Raw genomic sequence first — 23,304 nt, forward strand, 5'->3', positions numbered from 1 at the left:
AAAAGAAAGGATTTATAGTATTTAGAGAACTTGTTGAGGCTTCTTTTCAGTGAAATTTATTAGAATGTGGTCACTCATCCATCTGCCTGGGAAAGAAGTTGAGAAAGCCCAGATGAGGACAAGAGTCATTGCACTTAAGAGTTCTCAGACTTGGAAATGACAGTGATTTCTTTATTAATGAAGATGACATCCACCCAGCTGCTTACTCCTTTGTCAAAACCAGTGCTAGGATTTGTACAGGAGGCAGAGGGCTATTAGACATAGTCCCTGTAAACATGTGAAGATGAGCTGAAAGAGCCAGAAAACAGAATATATACCTGATAATTCTTTGCTAGAGAGGACAGCAGGGTTGAATTAAAGCCAGGTAAGGTAAGGGAGTTAACCTATACTGGGGTGTTTTGTTTTCAATTAAATTTTAAATAGCTTTGTTGAGATATAATTCATATATCATACAATTCACACATTCAAAGTATACAGCTCAATAGTTTTTAGTATATTTGCTGTTATGTGCAACCATCATCACAGTGAATTTTGGAAATATTTTATTGTCTCAAAAAGAAGCCCTGCGCCCTTTTACCGTTACTCTGCCCTCACCCCAACCTCTCCATACCCACCCTCCAGCTGTAAGAAGCCTCTAATCTACTTTCTGTCTTCATAGATTTCCCTATTTTGGACATTTCATATGAGTGGAATCATACTATATGGTCTTTTGTGTCTGGCTTCTTTTACTTAGCATATTTTCTAGGTTCATTCATATTATGATATGAACGTATCAGTACGTCATTCCTTGTTATGGTTAAATAATATTCCATTGTATGGAGATATATATATATATATATATATATATACACCACATTTTTTTATCCATTCATCAGTTAATGGACATTTGGGTTGTTTCCACCTTTGGCTATTATGAATAATGCTGCTGTGAACATTCATGTACAAGTTTTTGTGTGGCCATATGTTTTCATTTCTCTTGGGTATATACCTAGGAGTGACATTGCTGGGTCACACGGTAGTTGTATGTTTAACCTTCTGAGGAATTCCCAGTCTCTTATCCAAAGTGGCTGCACCATTTTACATTCCCACCAGCAGCACGTGAAGATTCCAATTTCACCACATCCTTGGCAACACTTGTTATTATCTGACGTTTTGCTTCTAGCTTTCCTAGTAGGTATAAGGTAGTATAACATTATGGTTATACTGAGCTTTGACTGGGACAGAGGGAGGCTGGCTAGCAGGTCAGTGTCAAGGCAGGACAGGATACTGATCCGACAGGTGCTGACGGTTCCTGATGCTCACACTTCCTTGGTTCTCTTACTCCTCAACAGTCTCCACTTCACTACTCCAGCCTCATCCTTTTCAGGGGAGCAAGGAGTGGGGATAGAGAAACCGTGACCGCTGCCCCCAGGCCTCCTATAAGCCACCCTAGAAAAACTTGGTTCAGAGCCAGCTGACCATGCCTATTATAGTTTAGGGCACCTCTCTCAACCGTCGGATTCACATGCTGGCAGATACCTAAAATCCCTTTATTGAGGGAAAAAAGTTAATTCATCAATTAGGGATAAAAACCAAACAGGTAGCTTTCTGCTGGAGCCAACATTTAATGAATGAGTTCAGTGCTGCTACTCAGTGATTCTACATATACAGTGTTACTCAGCCATAAAAAGAAACGAAATTGAGTTATTTGTAGTGAGGTGGATGGATCTAGAGTCTGTCCTACAGAGTGAAGTAAGTCAGAAAGAGAAAAACAAATACCGTATGCTAACACATATATATGAATCTAAAAAAAAAAAAAAGGTTCTGATGAACCTAGGGGCAGAACAGGAGTAAAGACGCAGACGTAGAGAATGGACTTGAGGACACGGGGAGGGGGAAGGGTAAGCTGAGAGTAGCATTGACATATATACACTACCAAATGTAAAATAGATAGCTAGTGGGAAGCAGCCGCATAGCACAGGGAGATCAGCTCAGTGCTTTGTGACCACCTAGAGGGGTGGGATAGGGAGGGTGGGAAGGAGACGCAAGAGGGAGGGGATATGGGGATATATGTATACATATAACTGATTCACTTTGTTATACAGCAGAAACTAATACAACATTGTAAAGCAATTATATTCCAATAAAGATGTTAAATAAAAATAAATAAATAAAAGTGATTCAAGGTAAATGTTTTTGGAATGAGCTGTTGGTGCTCAGGAAAGAGGTAAGGTCTGCCAGTAGAGAAGGCAGGAAGTCAAGGGGAGACCAGGTAAACTGTGGTTGATGGAGCATGTGCTGGACAATGGCTTGTCAGTAGTTTCAATCACAAGAGACTAAGAGAATAAACAGTATCAAAGAGAGCCTGGGTAAAGGAAAGCGTAACCATCACTGGGGTATCAGTATCTTAGTGGAGGCAGATAAGGAAACCTGGGGGATTAGTTCAGTGTGTGGCTTTGGGGTTGGACATTTCAGAATTTGAGTCCCAGCTCTTCTACTTACTAAATGTGTTATTTTGGGAAATTAGTGTCTCCAAGTGAGAGTTTCCCAATCTGTAAGGTATGCTGAAGAACGCACACCTTACGTGATTGCTATGAGCAGGTCTGCCCCTAGGGCATATGGTTTCCTGGGCAAATATTTTTTGTGGGGCCCCTGTTTACATAAACAATTTGAGTCACCCCAAATCAGTGTGTCAACAGTCCAATCCTGCTCAATCATGGTAAAGAAATACCATGCCAGCCTCAGGGAGTGATTATTTACCAAACTCCCCTCCAGGAATTGAGCTAGTTCCAGGGCCTTGGTTGGCTAGAGCTCCTCCAGGCATCTGGTCAACCCCTGCACAGCAAGGGAGAGACATAGAGGATCATTAGAGAGTGCTCCAAACAGGAGGCCGGACTGCCCTGCCCAGATAGCACTGCTGGCCCCAGCTGGTCTCAGGCAACAGGAAGGGACTTAGACATTTTTGAGGAAGGTTTGGTTTAGGGGTGGGGTCCCTGTTTGCCCGAGTCTAAGGACAGCATTGATTATAAGGATTAAATGAGAACATGCACGTCAGAGGTGTTTGATATCGTGGCACACACAAGCATCTGCTAAATTTAAAAAATAATGATTTTGCCTTCCACTGCTGTGAAGCAATAGAGGTCCAGTTTTTGTGCTGCTGGGGCCCAGGAGTATAAACACAGCACAGGAAGTGGGGTTCCCAGGAAGCTACTAAGTGTGCTTGAAGTATCCTGTTTAGGACAGGTGCTTGAAGGAAGCTCACCCTCCTGCAGTCGTGTGTGTTCCTGCACTAGCAAAGCCTCCCAGTGCTCAGGAGCAGCTCCTGGCAGGATGCTCAGGGATATTTGGCAAAGGCCTCCTGCAGCTGCCAGAAAGACCTCAAGATGTTGCAGCTTCCTGTTTTTGTCTGGTGCTCGCTCCTGCTTTGAGCTGTGCAGAGCTCCACGCTTTTCAAAGTGCCCCTATGTGTCTTTCTCTTTTGTCATGCTCAAAACAACCCCCAGAAGTCACTAGAGAAGGAACTGTTTTCCCCATTTAAGAACAGGAAAGGATGGGCTTCCCTGGTGGCGCAGTGGTTGAGAGTCCGCCTGCCGATGCAGGGGACATGGGTTCGTGCCCCGGTCCGGGAAGATCCCACATGCCGTGGAGTGGCTGGGCCCGTGAGCCATGGCCGCTGAGCCTGTGCGTCCGGAGCCTGTGCTCCGCAACAGGAGAGGCCACAACAGTGAGAGGCCCGCGTGCCGCAATAAAAAAATTAAAAAAATTTAAAAAAAGAACAGGAAAGGAATTGGCAAGAAGCTGGGACGTGTAGACACAGCAAAGATATATCAGTGAACGTAAAAAATAGCTTCTACATGTGGATCTGATTGTATCTCTGATTGTGGATGCAATACCACTCTAGACCCACTGTCATTCATTGAGGGACTGCTGTCTCCAACATTGTGCCAAGTGCTTTATAATTTTTCCCCATTTAATATTCCTAATAACTCAACAAAGCCAGCACTACTTTAATCTTTGTTTTACAGATGAGGCATCTGAGGCATATGCAGTTAAGAAACCTGCCAGAAGTTATGTAGGTAGAAAGTGGAAGAGCTGGATTTGGACCCAGGTTGGCCTGACACCCAAGTTCATGGTCTTAACCGTGATGTGGTAAGGCCTTAGCCCTAGGAGCTTAAGGACAGGTCATCCATGAGATCTGCTGAGCATTGGCAAACTTAAAATTTGTAACTAGTAGTTCTAAAGAAGTACTTTAACAACTCAAATTTGAAGATTCTCTTATAAAATAAATTGGTTTTGCCAGGAAACTTAGCAAATATTTCTTTTTCCTAGTTCATAATTACAAGCTATCTGCATGGGGTTTTCTCCTCACCTTACTGTTGGAACTTAGAGTGTTTGTGAACCTGTGTTGTTCTCTGACCTTCTGAGCTTTTGGGTCTAGTACAAATGAAAGAGGCATATTTAGGGCAATTACCTTCTCAACTAACAAGCAAGAAGAGACTGGTGCTGCTATCAAAAGCCCTAAGGTCATCTGAAAGGGTTCAATGATTATGTTGTCAGCTGAGTCCAAATCCCAAAGCAAAATGTTCTGGACTGGAGACCAGGGACCAAAGTAGAGTTGGCAGTCCCCTCCCTGGTGATTAATACATTGTTGCTTCTTGAAGTGGTAGCAACCTGTTTTGTTATATTGTTCATGGCATGTAACACTGTGGTTCTCTAACTTTCTGTGTCCCTTTTCACCTCGTTTGCTGTTACTAATCCCAACCCCATAGATCAGACATTTCTGTCAAAGGGCTAGGGGGAGGTCTTGGACATTGTGGCCCAAAGGCTAGAAGGGACTTTTTGTTGTCCACAGTTTGAAGAGCACACCTTCCAAGACTCTGTGGAGCTTTTCTATCGCATCTTCCTGGTAGTGTTGAGATGCTGTGTTGGAAAAATGTTTTAAATACTTTGCAAATCTCAGACTCAATGGTGAAGACCCCTACCCACCCCGCCTTAAATTTGAGAGGGGTGTTTGACTTCTAGCCATGAAAAAATGTTTCCCAGAAGATGTGACAAGAAGGAATATCTGGTTCCTCCCCTCAGCCCTGCTGTCCTCGCCGATGGCTACACAAGTGGCTGTCTGGACACAAAGCGGTGACAGGAATCTGGTGTTGGCAAGGAGATGTGCTCAGTCGTGGCCTCAGTTCCTCCACCACACCAGGCCACCAGGGCCACATCCAGTTTGTTGATGGGATGTGGTTCCCTCAAAGTAGTCTTACTTTGCCTTTTATTCTGTTGAGGTGGGAAATGATTGGCGGTAAACGACCTCTGACCCTGCCTTTCTATCCCATTTTCAATCATTAACCCCCCTCTGCCCCAACACTCACACCAGAGGTCTTTGTCACAGATGTTTGCAGGGCCCTTTCACCTTCTCTCTCCGTGCTGTTCTGCTTCCTGCCATAGCCTTCCCGGTTCCTCTGACTCTCAGGCAGGATTTGCTTTAAGCTTTTCCTCCTCTGGGCAGGCTTGTCTTACCTCTTCCCTCATCCTCCCGTGTGCTCTGCAGCATCCCATGCATCTCTGTTAGAAGTACCTGTTTGTAAGCCTCTCTCGCTTAGCACACTGCAAGGCCCTCTCTGAGAGTGTGGAGGGAGCCACATTTCTATTTTCACTGTATTATAGTACCTAGTATGGAAAGAGGCTGTAAGTGTATGAGTAAATGAATGAACAGATGTTTGTAGAAATCAAATCACTATGTTAGAATACAGTGGGTGTAAAATTATCCCCCTGCTTTCAAGTAGCTGAGGCCGGAAGAAGCAGTTTGGTGCAGTGGCCACAAGTCCTGGGCTGTGGGGTCAGGCTGCCCTGCCCAGTTCAAAGTGCAGCACTACTCATTTTAGATGTTGTGACTTGGACACCATACTTAATATCTTTGAGCCTCAGTTTTATCACTTATCAAATGTGGATAAGACTACCTACACTGCAGTAATAATATGAGGACTAAAATAAAATATAAATATAAAAGAAGAAAATAAACTAGCCTTAGTAGCTTTTCAATAACTATTTCCCCCTTTCCTCTTCTCTCCACCCCAAATGTGGGAGGAGTGAAATAAATTCTTAGGTAATAAATACAATTAGTTTTCCAAGCAAGGAAAGATAACTTGGACCTGGGATGGCCAGGGAAATAGAAAGTAGGATTTGAGCTGGAAAATAGAGGAGACATACCCAGAATAGGAGTAGAAAGAAAATATCTCAGTGAAATGAGATTAGAAAGAAAAAAATAGAAGACATTTTTCACTTAGTTCCACTGCCTCTCTCTTCTTGGTCCAGCCTTATTGCTTTGATGTGTTTCTTTGTTTTTATTTATTTATTTTTTAGGCCTAGGAATGTGGACAAGTAACTTATTTTCACAGGAAATGTTCCCATCTAATTTACTTCCTTAAGTAACTGAATATGCTGAAATGCCCCATTAGTTTTAATTATATGTATTAATACTTAAAAACGAATCTTATTTAAAGTCAGAAGGTAAGGCAATCTGTTTACGTTTATTGTTTGGTTTTGGTATTTTTCCCTGGCTTTAAAAATATTTTTATTCTTAATAAGACTGGACTACCTTCACAGAAACCCCTGATTTAGCATCATGTGATCCTAATGAATCTGGGGTATGACCCAGTGCTTATCATCATAGATGCCTGTTAACTTAGTAAATCAGCCATGAGTCTGGAATGGCTCTGGGACGCAAGATGAAGGCTGCCGACAGGAAAGCAGCGTAGTCTATTTGTGACGCTATTTGTGATGTAGCCAGGAGAGCGGGTGATTCCTTTCTCAACCTCCAGAAGACACCACACTCAGAATGCAAAATCAGAATTCACGGGACCTTCAAATCTAAATAGGCCAGAACTCTAGAAGAACTATGGTGTATGCCTTAGAATTCTAGATGTTTCTTAAGGATGGAAATAAAACTTTGATATCAACACCTTTCTCCAGGGAGTGGGAGACTGAGGCCCAGAGAAGTGAAGTGACTTTCCCCAGATCTGTTGGATAAATTAGAGGTGAAATTAGATGAAGAACTGGTCTCCTTTCTCCCTGCTTAACACTGTAGAAGAGAAGACCAAAGGACTACCAAAAATTGTTTTAATTTAGTTTGAGATTCAGCTCAGGTGAAACTTTCCTTTGACTCTTCTCCAGATGTCCCCTCTTTGGGGAATACCACACAAATGCCCATTTATGGATAAGTATTTCCACCTTTATGCACTTTTATGCTTGGTTATATCTATTTGTCTGCATGTCTCTCTTTGCCAGGTAGTAAGGTTCTTATTTGCAGCAAAGTGGTTTTAGCGGGCTTTGTTTCTCCAGTGTATAATAAATGCTGTGCTTGGTAAATAAACATATTTCACACATTTAAAAAATTAAGATTATAATTCACATGCCATAAAAATATGCCATTTTAACATGTACAATTTTGTGGGTTTTAGTGTATTCACAAAGTTGTGCAAACATCACCACTATCTAATTCCAGAGCATTTTTATCACCGCTAAAAGCGACCCTGTATCTGTCAGCAGTCACTCCCTGTTACCACCGCTCCCCAGCCCCTGGGAACTCCTGATCTATTGATACTTTCTGTCTCTATGAATGTACCTGTTCTGGACATTTCATATAATTGGAATTACACAACACATGACCTTTAGTGTCTGGCTTCTTTCACTTAGCATAATGTTTTCATGGTTCGTCGATGTTGCAGCATGTTATCAGTATTTCGTTCCTTTATATGGCTATGTGGATATGCCACATTTTGTTTATTCATCAGCTGATGGACATTTGGGTTGTTTCTGTTCTAGGGTATTATGAATAATGCTGGTAGGAACACCTGTATACAAATTTTTGTGTGGACAGAAGACATATGTTTTCAATTCTCTTGGGAATATATCTACGAGTGGGATTGCTGGGTCATATGTTAACCCTATGTTTAACTTTTTGAGGAACTGTCAAACTGTTTTCCCCAGGGACTACACAATTTTGCATTAAAATTGCCCTTAATACAATTTTAAATTAAGTCAAAACTATTCCCCTAATATGAAATAACTGGTTTTCATTAAAGTGAAAAATCCCACGTGTACACTCATGCCTGTTTATACCCTGTATCTTAATCTTCAAAACCTCGTATATCCCTACAACTTAAAGGTTTGCAAACATATTGCACAAAGGAAGGTAGGCTCTTTACTTGGTGACTTTAGTCAGCTGGTTTTGTTGTTCTGCTACAGGTGCCTGAGGACAGCCCCCAAGCTTTGTTCGGTTGCTGTTTAAAGATTTTTCCTCATCCAAGTTCTGTAGCCATAGATAGCAACTGAAATGAATCAGAGGATGTCAGAGATGTTCTGACTCACAGTGCCCAGGAAAATCCAGCTCACAGAGGTTTGCATGTGGGCCAGTGGAGAGGGAGCATTCTCATGACATAAAATAGGTCCCCAGTGGATAAAGGTGGGCTTGGGAAGAAAAGTCACATAGTTGGAGCCACTGCCAGCACCCAGCTTTCTCTCTTTATGTCTGTCACGCCCCGGATCATGTTGTAATGTCATTTTTGACATCACTAGAATATTCTAGGGTGTTTAACATTTGCTCTTTGTGTGGGACAATTCCCAGTTCTGTTTCCTATCACTCTTTTCCCTGAAGGGCTATCATGTGGTTCTAATATGTAGCTGGATACGTTCATCTGTTATCTTTTCCTCAGGCCAGACTTGTCCTTGAAGTGACACCCAAACTCTGTAACCAGTTGGTAGCCAGCCCTGTTGCAGGGGTACTGGCTACTTAATAATTAACTGCTCCATCACTGAAGTCATCAATTGCTACAATATTATCATTGATGGAAATACTATGTGATGTTACTTTGTTTAGTAATACTTCAACTGAACTTGATCTTGCATAGATCGTGGTTCAGTTGGTCTATTTTAAGATTTTGAAGAGGACACGAGAAGCTACTTTCAACACGTTTCTTGGTTAGCTCTTTTATCTGGATACCAGGAGTGGTCTAGTTCATTTCCTGTCTGTAGCAACTGGTGAAAAGATGCTGAGCCCAACCAACTTTCTGTAACTCTTCCTGCATTTGGGGAGGACCATGTTCTACTTGAAGCTTTCCTCTATCTCTTTTGCTAACCGGCAAGCATTCCTTTCTTCAAACCTTTATAGCATTTTCTCAGTGCTTCTGATTCCAATCCCTTTCTACTTCCCCTTAAAGTTATTTAAGTACTTGTGCTACTTGCCCTACTAGAATGGAAGCTCACTGAGGGCTTAATCTAGGCATCTTCGATCTATATATCAGTCAGCTTTATGAAGTTTTATGTATTATAGATGTTCAGTAAATGCATAATTAATGAATCAGTGGTGATTTCTTTTCATTCTTTCCTGAATTTTGCCCACTTTGCTTTCAATTGTGTGATGCTATGGCTTAAAGCTGTTTTGATGGCTTTGTTGCTTTTTTCTGTGTGTAAATTTAATGGCCAATGAAGCATATTGATAAATGCCCAGCACTCTTAGTATATTTTATTCAGGAAGGGAAAAATATAGTGTATAATTCAGATCCAAAACCAAGAAGAATTTAAGTTCTAAATATTTCCCTTCCTGTCCTCCCTCCAATCTCCCCAAACCTCAACAAATCCAATACATATGCAGAATGTTTTCTGTCTTGCTGGGGAATGGTGAGAAGGGAAGAAAGGAATAAAACTACCTTTTATACCTCTTTCAAAAATACAGCCATATGGCATATAGTACTAGCACAATCTTTGGTGCAATTGTAGCAATGTGAAACTGTTTAAATTTTTAAAATGAAAGCCCATGTATATATGTAAATGGAATATTATTATAAAAGGATTCATTTCTACAGAGCTTGATCAATGTCATAAATCACATCCTTCCCCCCAAAACACAACTACAGTCTTAAAAGGCTTTTGGGGGCATATTGGTTTATGAGGCAGTTGTTTGTGCTGACCCCTGTGACCAGAGTTAAACCAAGTAGCCTTATTGACATATTTTAAAGGAAGAAGCACTTAGCAGCTTTCAGGGGCGTTAACTCACTCATTTGATGTTTCTAGGAACCAGGTTTGACTTTTAGAGGTGAATGCCAAGGAGATACGAGCATTCAAAAGAAGGAGGAATGTATATGTGTGAGAACATAGAGCGGTCTCATAGGAACCCAGGAAATGCTGAGCAGTCAGGCTTCAGGAAGCATAGAATTCCAGGCTGCTCCAGGACCATCTGTTCAGTTTTGGGGAATGTCCTATTCTCTTCCCTCCCAACTGGCTTCCTCTGACACTTTACCCCTTGGAATTGTGGTATCCACATGTCTCTATGAAGCCTGCCCCTGGCCTGGCCTTACTTGATCTTTTAATACATGTACCAGCCCCTGACTAGGACTTTTCTATATGACTCTTAGTTCAGAGTCCCAGAAGTGAAAACCTAATTGACCCAGCTCCTCTTTCTCAAGGCAGGATATACATCGTAAGTGCTTGGCCAGCTGAGATATGGGTCCCCCGTCCCCATCCAGTGTCTACTTAGGATCCAGTCAGTCACAGCCAGAGCATGAAGTCATGTTGTTCAGTGCCCGCTCAGAAGAGGGGTTGAATGGGGGCAGAAGAGGAATGATTAGTGCAAGCATCCCCCAAGGCATATCATTACCTCTGGGCAGTGACTCTATGTTGATAACGAAAGTCTTGTCATGAGAAATTCCATGGCATTTTCATAAATATGCAGGCTCAATAACTGGAAAGAAAACTAAAACTCTATGTGGGTATCCTTGGAACCGGTGTCATCTCTTTTTCATTCATCAACCTCTCTGGAGGAAAGATACTATGGAAATCCTAGATAGAAATAAATGAGAAACAATTTTGGATCTTGAACCAAGAATCTGAAAAAAAAAGAAAACAATGAAGCAGTAAAACGGTAAAGATGTATTAACTCCCTTTTAGAACCGTGAAGATACGTTTGCCTTGTGATACCCTTTGCCTTACCAAGTCCAAGGGATGGGAGATGAAGTAGACAAATAGGGGTTAGGTTTTGCATAATCTCTAAGCAAAGATGAAGCAATCAGGTGCTTCTGTGAGATGCCTAGATCAAGAATCTTGGACTGTCTGGTGCAAGTCATGTCTTCCTGCTATGAAGACAAGGACAGTATCTCTCTCATACGTCTCTCCTACCCACCTCCTGGTATTTGTTAGTTATAATATTGTTTTCATGTTGTTCTTGGCTTTCTTTGCTCACAAGAGCATTCCCATTCTCTTTCATAACCATAATCCAGTAATTGGGGTGTCCGTTTCATATGTAATAGAATTCACTGCTCACTGCTACTCCTTTTACTACAATATTTGCATTCCTGAGTTTATTTTGACTCATCTCACTCATGTCTTCATTGACTAGATGTAGATGTGAAGCTATTTTGTGAAGTGTTCGTGGTGTTGTATTTCCTGACCACCTCTGTGGTTGTGGTTGGTTTGTCCATTGCCTTTATGTCTGAACAACATTTGGGCTGAGTGAAAGGTTCTTGCGACACACACTTTCTTTCCCTCGAGATTTTCAGGTATTGCTCTGCTGTCTTCTGTGCCAGCATTGCCACTGAGAAGTCTGAGATTAGCCTGAGTTTTTCTCTTTCGATGAGTGATGGGCTTTTTCTGTCTGGGTATATGGAGAATGATATCCTTTGAAGTTCAAAAGCTTAGGTTAAGACCTGGAGTGAGCATTCTGTATCAAACTTTGTTAAAATAGTATCTCTACACTCTTTAAATCTGCAAGTTCAGATCTATCTCTATTTCAGGGAAATTCTTGTGTATTAGATCTCTGAATATATCTTCTGCTTCTTAAATTCTCTACTTCTGGGACGTAAGTTTTTTCATTTTCCTTTATTTTGCACATCTATTGATTGTCTCTCATTGTTTTAGGGTCTTTCTTCTGCATTCATTGAGATCATCTCAAACTTTTTTCTATCCTAGGAATTAGACATTTATCAGTTTCTGCTCTCTTCTTTGATGTCTCATTCATTCCTGTTGATCCTGTCTTGGTCCTCAGTTTCCACTTCTTATTTGTGTAACCTTTTTCTTCATCTCCTTCTGTTGTGTCATCATCACACAACATGAGCTCTTTTTAAATTTCATGCACTAATTCAACATTTTGTGCCCGTTCCCCTTCACCCTTGTCTCACGCAGAAGCCAGAAGGATCCTGTGGAAATGACAATCAGATCATGCAACCATCTCTGCTCAGAGCCTCCAATGGCTTCCCACCTCACTCACTGTAAAGCCAAGGTCCTCACGTGACTGATAGGGAGGGGCCTAACTCTTCCTCTTCTCTAACCTCACTCCGGCTCTCACTCGAACACACCAGGTCACCTCCCTCCTTCAGACCTTTGCTCTTATTGTTCACTTGTCTGAGATGTTCTTTCCTCAAATATCCGTGTGGCTACTCCCCCACCGCCTTCAGGTTTGCGCAAATGACACTTTCTCAGAGAGGCCTTCCTCGGCCACTCACTTCAAACCACAGCTCCTTCCCCCCAACTCTCTTTCTCCAGCCTTGAATTTTCTCCAGCCTTGATTTTTCTCCATAATACTTATCACTCCTATCATCTATATCATATGATATATATATATGTATATTTTATTATATCAACCACAAACACACACAACTAGAATGTAAGCTCCATCACAGCAAGGATTTTTGTCTGTTGCCCTTACAGCCATATCCCAGCACCTAGAACAGTTCCTGACACTTAGTAAGCCCTCAGCAAGTATTTCCTGAATGAGTGAGTGGGCTGAGGTTAACTTTGTCTTCCTGGGGAGGTTTCCTAACATTGGAGTCCAGTGTTTCTTGCAGCACCTAGAACAGTTCCTGACACTTAGTAAGTGCTCAATAAGTATTTCCTGAATGAGTGAGTGGGCTGAGGTTAACTGTCTTCCTGGGGAGGTTTCCTAACCTTGAAGTCCAGTGTTTCTTGCAGCACCTAGAACAGTTCCTGACACTTAGTAAGCGCTCAATAAGTATTTCCTGAATGAGTGAGTGGGCTGAGGTTAACTGTCTTCCTGGGGAGGTTTCCTAACCTTGGAGTCCAGTGTTTCTTGCAGCACCTAGAACAGTTCCTGACACTTAGTAAGTGCTCAATAAGTATTTCCTGAATGAGTGAGTGGGCTGAGGTTAACTGTCTTCCTGGGGAGGTTTCCTAACCTTGGAGTCCAGTGTTTCTTGGGTGGTTGGCATCACACTGCCTTTTTCATATGGCAGCAAAGGTCATGTGTCAAGGTATCAGGAGGGGGTGTAAATTCTTTAAGGCCTTGTAAGTAAGATTCCCCACATTTGATAAGAAAAGGCTCCCTGTAGCCCAAAATGGTTTTGAAAACTTGAGCTTTACAGTTTTCCATTATCCTCTTTTTGTTGTAAATTGATGAAGCGGTGAGAAACTAAGTAATAACAATCGTTATTACCTTCCTTGAGCTCCTTCTGGGTGCCAGGCCCTTTCATTTCATAGAGAGCCTCTTTCAGCCTCACCCGGTACCAGGTACATAATTTGCAGGGTCCAGTGCAAAAGGAAAATGTGAGACCCCTGGTTCAAAGTGCAGGAGGAAAGTGCCTTGAAAGGTACTACAATATAAAGCTTTTTTCTTTATTCCACAGACTCTTTCTCACCTTGTCATAATGTTTTTATTTGCTATTTAATGTTGTCCTAAATAAAGTAAAATTTTAAATTGTTGACATGAAGTTTGACCTTTCATGTTTACACTGTGCACCGCTCATTTTAAACTCAAATATAAGAGCACTGAACTCGTTTGTGAAATTGCGCAATTTATATTTCATAGATCGTAGATGCATATGTATTTCATTCTTTCCAGAAGCGTGGGAATTCTGCACCCAAATAGCTCAACTGTTTTTATTTCACTTCTTGGATGCGTGCGCATTCTAGCGACACTCTCTACCTTTGGCTTACTGATGGGTAAGGAAGGACGGAAGGGAAAGGGGGCAGTAGGTTGTCCTATCTTTCCTTTTGCTTCTATATCATCATTTTCAGTGTAAGTGGTTGGCTCAATAGGGAAGTTACATGAGTCAGAAAGGATATGATAGGGTCCCTTGGTCGTTTGTGTTTCCTTGAACCCCTTGCCTTCTTTTTTGCATTGTGGTTTGGATGGAAAGTGACCTCTCAGCGCTGCTGTTTGTTCAGTCGTAGATGTGACACACTTCCCTTGCACTCCCTGAATTCCCATGCATCACGAGTCCACTGGAATTGGGAGCTCAGGGGGCATCGCAAATACCACCTGTGAAGGGGGCAGCAGGAATGCAGACACACATCCTGTACCTCTCTCGTCTGCGCACACGCATGCTCCATTGTCCCATCCAACCTCACTTACAAAACACAAGCTCAAAGATAAAATTCTTACAAATCTTAACATAACAAGAGCAGAGCATTAAACCAAATGGAGGGCCCATCTGAGCACAGGTTCCTACACAGCTTCCCAGGTCGCTCGCCGAGGAAGCCAGGCCTGTCCTCACCACAGCCTCACAAGTGGAGCATGTTACTACCATCCACAGATGAGACTGCTGAAACCCAGAGAGAAAATAACATGCCCGAGGCCCCTGAGCCTGTGGCAGAGCTGGAACTCAAATCCTGGCTGTTTGATCAGGTTGCCTGTGTGGCCAGTTAGCATGACAAAATAACCACAGGTAGGAGGTAAGACCCCAGGGGTTTTGGCCATTTCCAAGTAATTGTGTAACCTTGGACAAGTCTGCCTTAGGACTTTAGTTTTCATCTCAATGTGAAGCTAATGCCTATTTTTTTTTCATACACATTATAGTTTTTCACAAACCAGAGGGTCGGTTGCATGGTCCCTTCTCTCTCTGTCCTGAGAGCTGGAGGAGCTCACAGAGATGTGTGTTGGGTGACAGTGCTGTTTTCCCTGTGGCAGCACATGCACTAGTGGCCATGCACTTTGCACGCTTTATTCGGCCTGTCCCTCAGACGATGGCTGAAATGTCCCAGGAGAATGTGAGAGAGGTTATTTTCTGGGAGTGTGCCAGGGCCTAATTAGAGTGAAGGGGGCAAATGGAGGCTTTGTCAACTTTGCAAAAATTCTGTGACCACCCCCCATAAAATGTTTTTAGTTTTCTCTCTATGTAGACCACAGGAATGCTATTCCTTGAGGATGATTAGACAGGGTAGATGATTGAATTGCAACTTCAAAGACTCGAGAATGTGGATCTGGGCAAACCATCTTCCCCTGTCCAGCCAAGGATGAGCCCAACAGGCCAAGGGGATGCGATTCACCTGGCAGGTCCTATCATAAGACGTCCAAGAGCCAATGAAGGATAAGGTATCAGGAGAGAAGATCATTTTCTACAGACAAGGCAAAATGGAACATCATTTCCATCGTGTCAAGTCTTCTGGAAACGCCAAAGAAGTTGATGTACATTGAGTGCATCTTGACTCAAAAAATGTCTGTGTGTGTGTGTGTGTGTGTGTGTGTGTGTAGTTGGGAACAGGGGAAGGGAGACTCTTTCATGACCTCTGTGGAATGAAGACCCAGCAAAGCAAAAGACCCAACAAAGCAAGAGACCCAACAAAGCAAAGGGAGGGCCCATGGCTTTGGATTCTGACAAGCCTCTTCCCTCAAGTGTAAAGATAATAACATTATCTTATCCAGTTGTTAGGAGGATTAAATGAGGTGATAAATGAATGTAAAGAGAGTAGAATGGTAGCTGACACATAATAAGCCCTCTGTAAATGGCAACAAAAGTGGTACTTAGGATTAGTTATTAAGGAGACTTTGTAAGATGCTACCTGGTTAAGTTCCTTTCAACTCATTTCTCCCACGGTGAATTATTGGTTTGCATCTTGGCAAATACTTTCAAGCAACCACTAAATTGATTTATATATAAGAGACTGAATTTACTTTTAATTTACTTGAGTAAGATTTTTAAATCAGCCTTTTTGATATAAAAATGAATACTTAGCATTTTGACTGACTATGGTAAGCCAGTGACATTTATTCCTTAGAATTCATCAAATATCACATTCCTACTTTGTGCCTATCACTATGTGAATACAGATATTCACATGTGATCCCTTCCCTCAGAGAGCCCACAATCTTTTGCAAAAATAGACATATAAGTCCTTCATTGCAGTGTAATAAAATTCAGAGCACTGGTGACATTAAGTACCAGAAAGAAGGGGGTGTTGCTAGGAAAGGCATCACAGCTCCAGATGATAGGAAATGACCGTTTTTCTTTCCCAATAGCTGTATTTCTACCTAGAAAATATTAGGGGAAAAGATAAAGCCAAGAGTAAATTGTTAGGGGAAAAAAATGCCTTTTTTCCCAAGTAATTCAAAGGTATTTCTGTACTTCTTGTGTGAACTTCTCGTGTGCCTGAAATTAGGCTAAAATTCGTGAAACTCTCTGTACTATCAAAAGATCCTTTGAATTCCAGTAATAGATTCCAGTACACTTTCAGGAAAAAGGCTTGTTTTGTGCTCCCTCTGCAGTTTATATCTTTAGTGGATTATTTATAGAGAGCTTTAAATATACCTTAGTAATTTTTCCTAAGCTGCAACCTGTTGTTTAGGTCCAAACTCAGAACTGGCTTCTGAGAAGGACCACAGGGAAGTTTTGGATACAAATGTAAAATAATTCTACTTGAAGAACTCATGGAAAAGAAGTTTGCTGGGCATTGATTCTGTGAGATTCACATGGAAAAAATCCTAAGAATTCCCGTTGAAAACATGAGAGTGGGATCAAGAGAGATCAGACATTTAGGAGTTTGTGTCAGACTGTAAGAAACTTTGGAATCATCACTACTAATAAATTTTCATGAAGATTGCAGTGAATGTCAGGATGATTGTTATTTCAGCCAATTGAGAAGATGGAGGTTGTTTTTTAGATGTGGCAGCATGGGCTATAGCTGTGTTTGTAAATTTCATGTTCATTTACTTCCTGTGATGCAGGCCCACGTGCTAGGCGAGTCAGTGGTCCTTCAACACTTAAGGAGCTGGTGCAGCTCAAGCCCCATCCCCGAAAATCTGAATCATCAGACCTTGGATGGGACCAGGTGTATGCATTTAAAGCATCCCTCGTATTTTTTTTATCCCTGGAGGTCTGCAGGCTGCACTCTTGGGAGTCTAGCAAAGCATGAAAACCTCCTTCCCTTCATGGAGCTCACAGCCTCATTGTGGAAATGAAGCCATTACTACAGGAGGATAAGCCAATCCCAAATGCTTTGTGCTACTTAAAGTGCTATGTGTGGGATGTGCCTGGCTGTCATTTTATTCTATTTCTCAGGGAAATATTTAAGTACACTAATAAACATAGACACTTTCTGGGCATGTCTGCTAAACACGGGACATGCACACACCAACACAATCCAATTTGGAGGAAGGAGGCAGTATGGTTGGAAACACATCATGGCAGACTTTGAAATGCACCCAAAGTATTTTGAACTTAATTGGTAAAGAAATAGGTAGCTCACGTTTGAGACTCTCATCACATCACTTCTAATGTCCATCGTCCTTAGTGTGGCATTCAGAGCCCTCCATGATCTGCCACCCTGGCCTTAGTTTGAACCTCTCCCCATTCCCCTTGAACAGTGAGCTTGATACCTCGTCCCAAGGGGAGGCCATGGAATGATCTTTCCCCCTTTCTTCATTTGTCAGCCCTCTCTTACTTCTTTCCTCCTCCTAGAAGCCTCTCCTGACTCCCCATATTGGGCTCAGTACTGCTCTGCACCCTGTGCACCCACTTCTGTCTTTTTTTTTGGCTGCATCGGGTCTTCATTGCTGTGTGCGGGCTTTCTCTAGTTGCGGCGAGCTAGGGCTACTCTTTGTTGCAGTGTGCGGGCTTCTCATTGTGGTGGCTTCTCTCGTTGTGGAGCATGGGCTCTAGGCACCCGGGCTTCAGTAGTTGCAGCACGTGGGCTCAGTAGTTGTGGCTCGTGGGCTCTAGAGCGCAGGCTCAGTAGTTGTGGCGCATGGGTTTAGTTGCTCCATGGCATGTGGGATCTTCCCGGACCAGGGATCAAACCCGTGTCCCCTGCATTGGCAGGTGGATTCTTAACCACTGCACCACCAGGGAAGTCCCCCCACTTCTGTCTTACCACCTTCCTAACTGGGTTGAGAGTTTTTGTGTGTGAGCATCTCCTCCACTAGATGGTAAGCAACTCCAGAGCAGCGATTTCTCTCTTCCTGTTTTGGTATTGCCAGCCCAGTACTTGACGTACCGTAGATGCCCCATAAATATCTGCAGTGAGGTTGGTAGATGTAAACGTTAAATGGAAAGCAGATAACAAACTCATTCTCAAGTTTTCCTTCAGCTGGATTCTGCTAGAGAGGATTTTGAGCACTCTTCTGCCAATGAGTCCAAAGGTGTTGAAGGATGGGTGGCCATGGAGGGGTCCTGAAATTCCTGCCCTGTGGATGCAGGCCATAGGCAATCTGCAGCTCTGTAGGAGAGAGAGCAGTGAGGACGTGGACTCCATCAGGTTGCTTGTTTTCTGGTTTTCACATTTCCCTCTTAATTGGCATGGCTTCTTTGGAAGTGATGTACTCTTCATTTTTTGCCAAGAGTGGCTGTGTGCTCACAAAGCTTTTCTCTCCAACAAAATGGTTTCTGTCCTTTGGTCACTTGTGGACAACCCTGGCTTCATTTTGTGAGTGAATGACAAGGCAGCAGTGAGTCAGTTTGGGGGAATAAAACAACAAATGAACCCACGGGTTGGTGTCTGTATTATGAAGTCTTATCTCATCTGAGTGGAATGAGATTGAGATAAGTTCTTTGGAAATCTTCTCTAGAAATAACAATAAAAAGTCCTGCTGTCTTATGAACTGTACATTTTTCATTTTTTCCTTCATTTATGTTGCTGCACTTCTCGTAGCTTTAACTAACTGTAAAGTAGAAAATATCTATGCTTTGCTTCTGTTCTCAAAGCTCTTAATTATTTGGCCCTGAGGCTGGAGACAAAAACAATTTGGTCTTACTCTGCCACATTCCAAAAATAACTTTAGTAACACCCTCTTTGGTTATCTTAAAAGTGGAGGGTGGATGCTTTTATCCTAAAGTAGCAGTGTCTGACTGTTGGGGGGGCTTTAGCTATATGACTGTTGTTTAGCAACTAAATGCTGGTGACTCATTCCCTCTGACTGTGGTACAGGAAAATTCTTTCCATGGAAAACACAGGAGGGGGGCAATCTCTCTGAACCACTATGTAGTATTTTCCTTTGGAAAAGGCTTCTCTGGAAATGAATAGGCACCAGCTGTTACTCTGCTGGCGTAGTCTCCAAAGCGGCCAGTGAGCCTTCCTCAACCAGGGTTTCTGCGCAGTTTACCCGCAAAGGTATACAGGTAGGTTCAGAGCTGTAATAAATCAGTGTGGTTAATAAACTGAAATCTCAGGATTAAAAATGGTCACCCTGAATAAAAGAGACATTGAACTAATTGCATTTACAGTATCCAGAATATTGATGTATGATTTGGTTTGGACTAGAAACACAATGGTGTTTTAGTGTCACATTCCATGGGGTGTGGGGCGGGAAGGGAGAGAGAGAGGGTGAGAGAGGGAGTGCCTCCGTGAGGGGCTAATCTATTGATGCAGCAAAAATATAATAAAATAAATTCACCTGCTAGGCTCACAGCACCAAACTAATTCCAGTTCTCCGAGTTTAATTTTGCTTGTCCGCATCTCCTTGCAGGCTCTGAGGGTGTTAGGGATGGGAGAAGTAGACCGTGCAGTGCTAACCGTGAACTTTCGGGGATAGAAAGGGCTTGTCCCCTCCTGCTCTTGAGCCCTGCCCATCCCTCTCGACCTGAAGTCGTGCTGCTCTCATGCTTGGCTCTTATTTATGAATGGAGGTTAGAGAAGCCGCTTAAAGGCTCTATAGAGCTCACACTCCAGCTGGCTGCTGACTTAGGAAAAACATGACCCTATGGGGCTGCAGTGGGGTCAGGGAGGACCGTGGGAGAAGTTTGTGTCATAGAAATGACGACCCATGGGTTGGAGGGGCCTTATTAGCCCTTTCTTACAGGCAGAGATGCCCAGGCTATTAATAGTAAAGCCCTGAATCACAGATGTAGGAATGTCACAGCTGCTTGAGCTCTGCCACCGTTACCCCAGCCCCACCCAACGTCATTTCAGCTATAAACAACCTCGGAGGCAAAGATGAGGCACGTTGATTGACTTCATTCCTTTCTGTTACCCCCGCTCTCTTAGACCCAACACGGTACAATATTTGCAGTAAAACAGTCGAATCCTGGCTGTGCGTTCTGGTTCTGCAGGGCGGCTTGTCCATCTGCTGCTCTCTCCGAGCCACGGCATCTGCCTTTGTGTCTCTTGCTCATCACACCTCTCCCACGTGGTGGGGAGAGCAAGCAAACAATCTGGATTTCGGAGACAGGTGCTGGAATGGGGGGGGCGTCGGCTTAGTGACCCCAGCCTCCACCACCACCCCCGGAAGTCACCTGCTCCCGTGAGACCGGCGTGTGCTCCTGCGGGTCAGAAATCGAAAGCCTTGTCGCTTGTCAGGTTTCACTGCCACCGCCGGAGCAGACTTAGGCTGGTGAGCGGTGCAGGGGTGACTGCCCTGCACTTTGTGGCTGGGAGGGTTCCTCCCTCACATATACACAGCCCAAGAGGGGCTTGTCTAGAAAACTCTAAAGGAGCAGGGAGAAGGGGGAAGTCAGAATCCTACCTGGATAACTCAGATTTTTACTTTGATCCTGGATGAGGAATGGAATCCTGAAAGAGCCTCTTCCCAGACTCCCTCTCATTGTCCGGTCGGTCCCCCGCTCCTCCCGTTTCAGGAAAGGGGTCGGGGAGCAGCAGGGCAAATCACAAATCAAATGTCATTATTCATTTTTCATTATGATTCAGCCTCCAGGACCTTAAAAGTTGAAGAAAATGAGCTTGAAGGCACCACTAGCATTATTTTTCTACCAAGCCTAATTTTATTTATTTATTTATTTTGGGGGGTAGGAATTGAACACATATTTACTTGCATAGATTTAAATTGCAGTTTCTACAATAAAAATAGAAAGGTTACCCTTTCACTTTTTTTTTTTAACATCTTTACTGGAGTATGATTGCTTTACAATGGTGTGTTAGTTTCTGCTGTATAACAAAGTGAATCAGCTATACGAATACATATATCCCCTTATCTCCTCCCTCTTGCATCTCCTTCCTACCCTCCCTATCCCACCCCTCTAGGCGGTCACAAAGCACCGAGCTGATCTCCCTTTGCTATGCGGCTGCTTCTCACTAGCTATCTGTTTTACATTTGGTAGTGTATATATGTCCATGCCACTCTCTCACTTGATCCCAGCTTACCCTTCCCCCTCCCCGTGTCCTCAAGTCCCTTCTCTACGTCTGCGTCTTTATTCCTGTCCTGCCCCTAGGAACCTTTTTTTTTTTAGATTCCATATATATGTGTTAGCATACGGTATTTGTTTTTCTCTTTCTGACTTACTTCACTCTGTATGACAGACTCTAGGTCCATCCACCCCACTACAAATGACTCAATTTCGTTTCTTTTTATGGCTGAGTAATATTCCATTGTATGTATGTGCCACATCTTCTTTATCCATTCATCTGTCGATGGACACTTAGGTTGCTTCCATGTCCTGGCTATTGTAAATAGAGCTGCAATGAACAATTTGGTACATGACTCTTTTTGAATTATGGTTTTCTCAGGGTATATGCCCAGTAGTGGGATTGCTGGGTCACATGGCAGTTCTATTTTTAGTTTTTTAAGGACCCTCCATACTGTTCTCCATAGTGGCGGTATCAATTTACATTCCCACCAACAGTGCAAGAGGGTTCCCTTTTCCCCACACCCTCTCCAGCATTTATTGTTTGTAGATTTTTTGATGATGGCCATTCTGACCGGTGTGAGGTGATACCTCATTGTGGTTTTGATTTGCATTTCTCTAATGATTAATGATGTCGAGCATTTTTTCATGTGTTTGTTGGCAGTCTGTATATCTTCTTTGGAGAAATGTCTGTTTAGGTCTTCTGCCCATTTTTGGATTGGGTTGTTTGTTTTTTTGATATTGAGCTGCGTGAGCTGCCAAGGCTAATTTTATCTATTCAGTTGGTCTGAAAGAAGCTGAATTGACAGCAGCAGTAATAGGAGACTAATAAGCTAACAATTGACTAGTTTTCCTTATTGGAACAGTCCCTGGCTTGCCCCTCGGCCCCCCTCTTCTGGCAATCATTTATCAGACCCCAGGAGGGGGCCAGGGCTCCAGCGCATTTTGGTGCCCGTTTTCCCGGCACGAGGAATGCTACGTGGTGTCAGTGACCAGAGATTAGGACACTGGAATTTTGCATTTGTTACAGCAGCAGCTGTAGTGAGTGGCTGAGGCCGAAGGGCAGCGTCCCCCCCCCCCCCCCCCCCCCGCAGCAGGGCGCGGCCACCACTCGGCTGCGATCGCTGGGGCGGGCACCGGAGCTCGGCCTTCCAGACGGGGGGCGGGATTTTAGAAAGAAGCCCCGGACTTGGCAAGTGGATGCCCCGGCTCTTCCTCGCTGCCTCTGCCGCAGCCGAGCTGCCTGCCTAGGGGCGCTCCCACTCCTAGACTTTGTTCCTGTTTCCTTCGGCGGTGCTCTCCAAAGGCCCTGGTTGCCATGGTGAAGGAGAAAGGTAATTATAACTATCGATCACTGTGCATGGTTGCAGAAGTTGGACAGGTGCTTCAGGGCTCGGCCACCTAATGGGGGATGATCGATGGAAAGCCGGGCAGACATGTTCCTGGTTTAAGAATCTGTATTGTGCTGTCTGGGTTTCCACAGAAGGGAGACTTACTTCATCTAGAACCTTTCGTTTAGCCACGGCGTCGTCAGAGCACATCCTATTTCTGGAGTGTTTGCACAGCCGAGCTCCCGGGCGTGCGTCTCTTTTGCCTGACATTGCATTTTGAATTTTTGGTTGTGTTTGAGCCTTGCCTTCCTGCGCTCATCCTAGCCTCCATCCTTCCTCACTTACCCCCACCCAAATCAATAAATTAATGAAGATGTGTAATGAAAGGACCCTTCTACCACGTCTGTGCTGTTTGGGCATCTGCCCAAGCCTAGCTGGACTGGCTGGAAGTTCGAAGCGGGCTGTCTTAAAGGTTCCAGGTGTGCCACTCTAATAACCTGTCATTTCAGCGGCATCCCTAATCACTCCTCCAAACACCTTAAAGGATGCTTAACATGTCAAAGGTGGCAGATTATGTCTTAAGAAGAAAGTAAAAAGGGAGAGGGCAATCAGGCTCTGCACAGGTGTGCAGTATTTATGCACTGGGTGTGGTCCTGAAATGGAAGTTAAATCTTTCAGAATTGAATTGTAGTTTAAATTATTTG

General features: G+C 43.3%; 1 protein-coding gene across 4 annotated transcripts in view; it reads left to right on the top strand.

Annotated features, from left to right (window-relative positions):
* Positions 1-23,304, top strand: part of ABLIM1 (actin binding LIM protein 1) — a 312,495-nt gene that overhangs the window by 114,744 nt on the left and 174,447 nt on the right. The gene's annotated exons all lie outside the window — the stretch shown is intronic.

Source organism: Leucopleurus acutus (genome assembly GCF_964270905.1).
Source record: "Leucopleurus acutus genome assembly, chromosome: 14".
In the NCBI taxonomy this organism is placed as follows: Eukaryota; Metazoa; Chordata; class Mammalia; order Artiodactyla; family Delphinidae; genus Leucopleurus; species Leucopleurus acutus.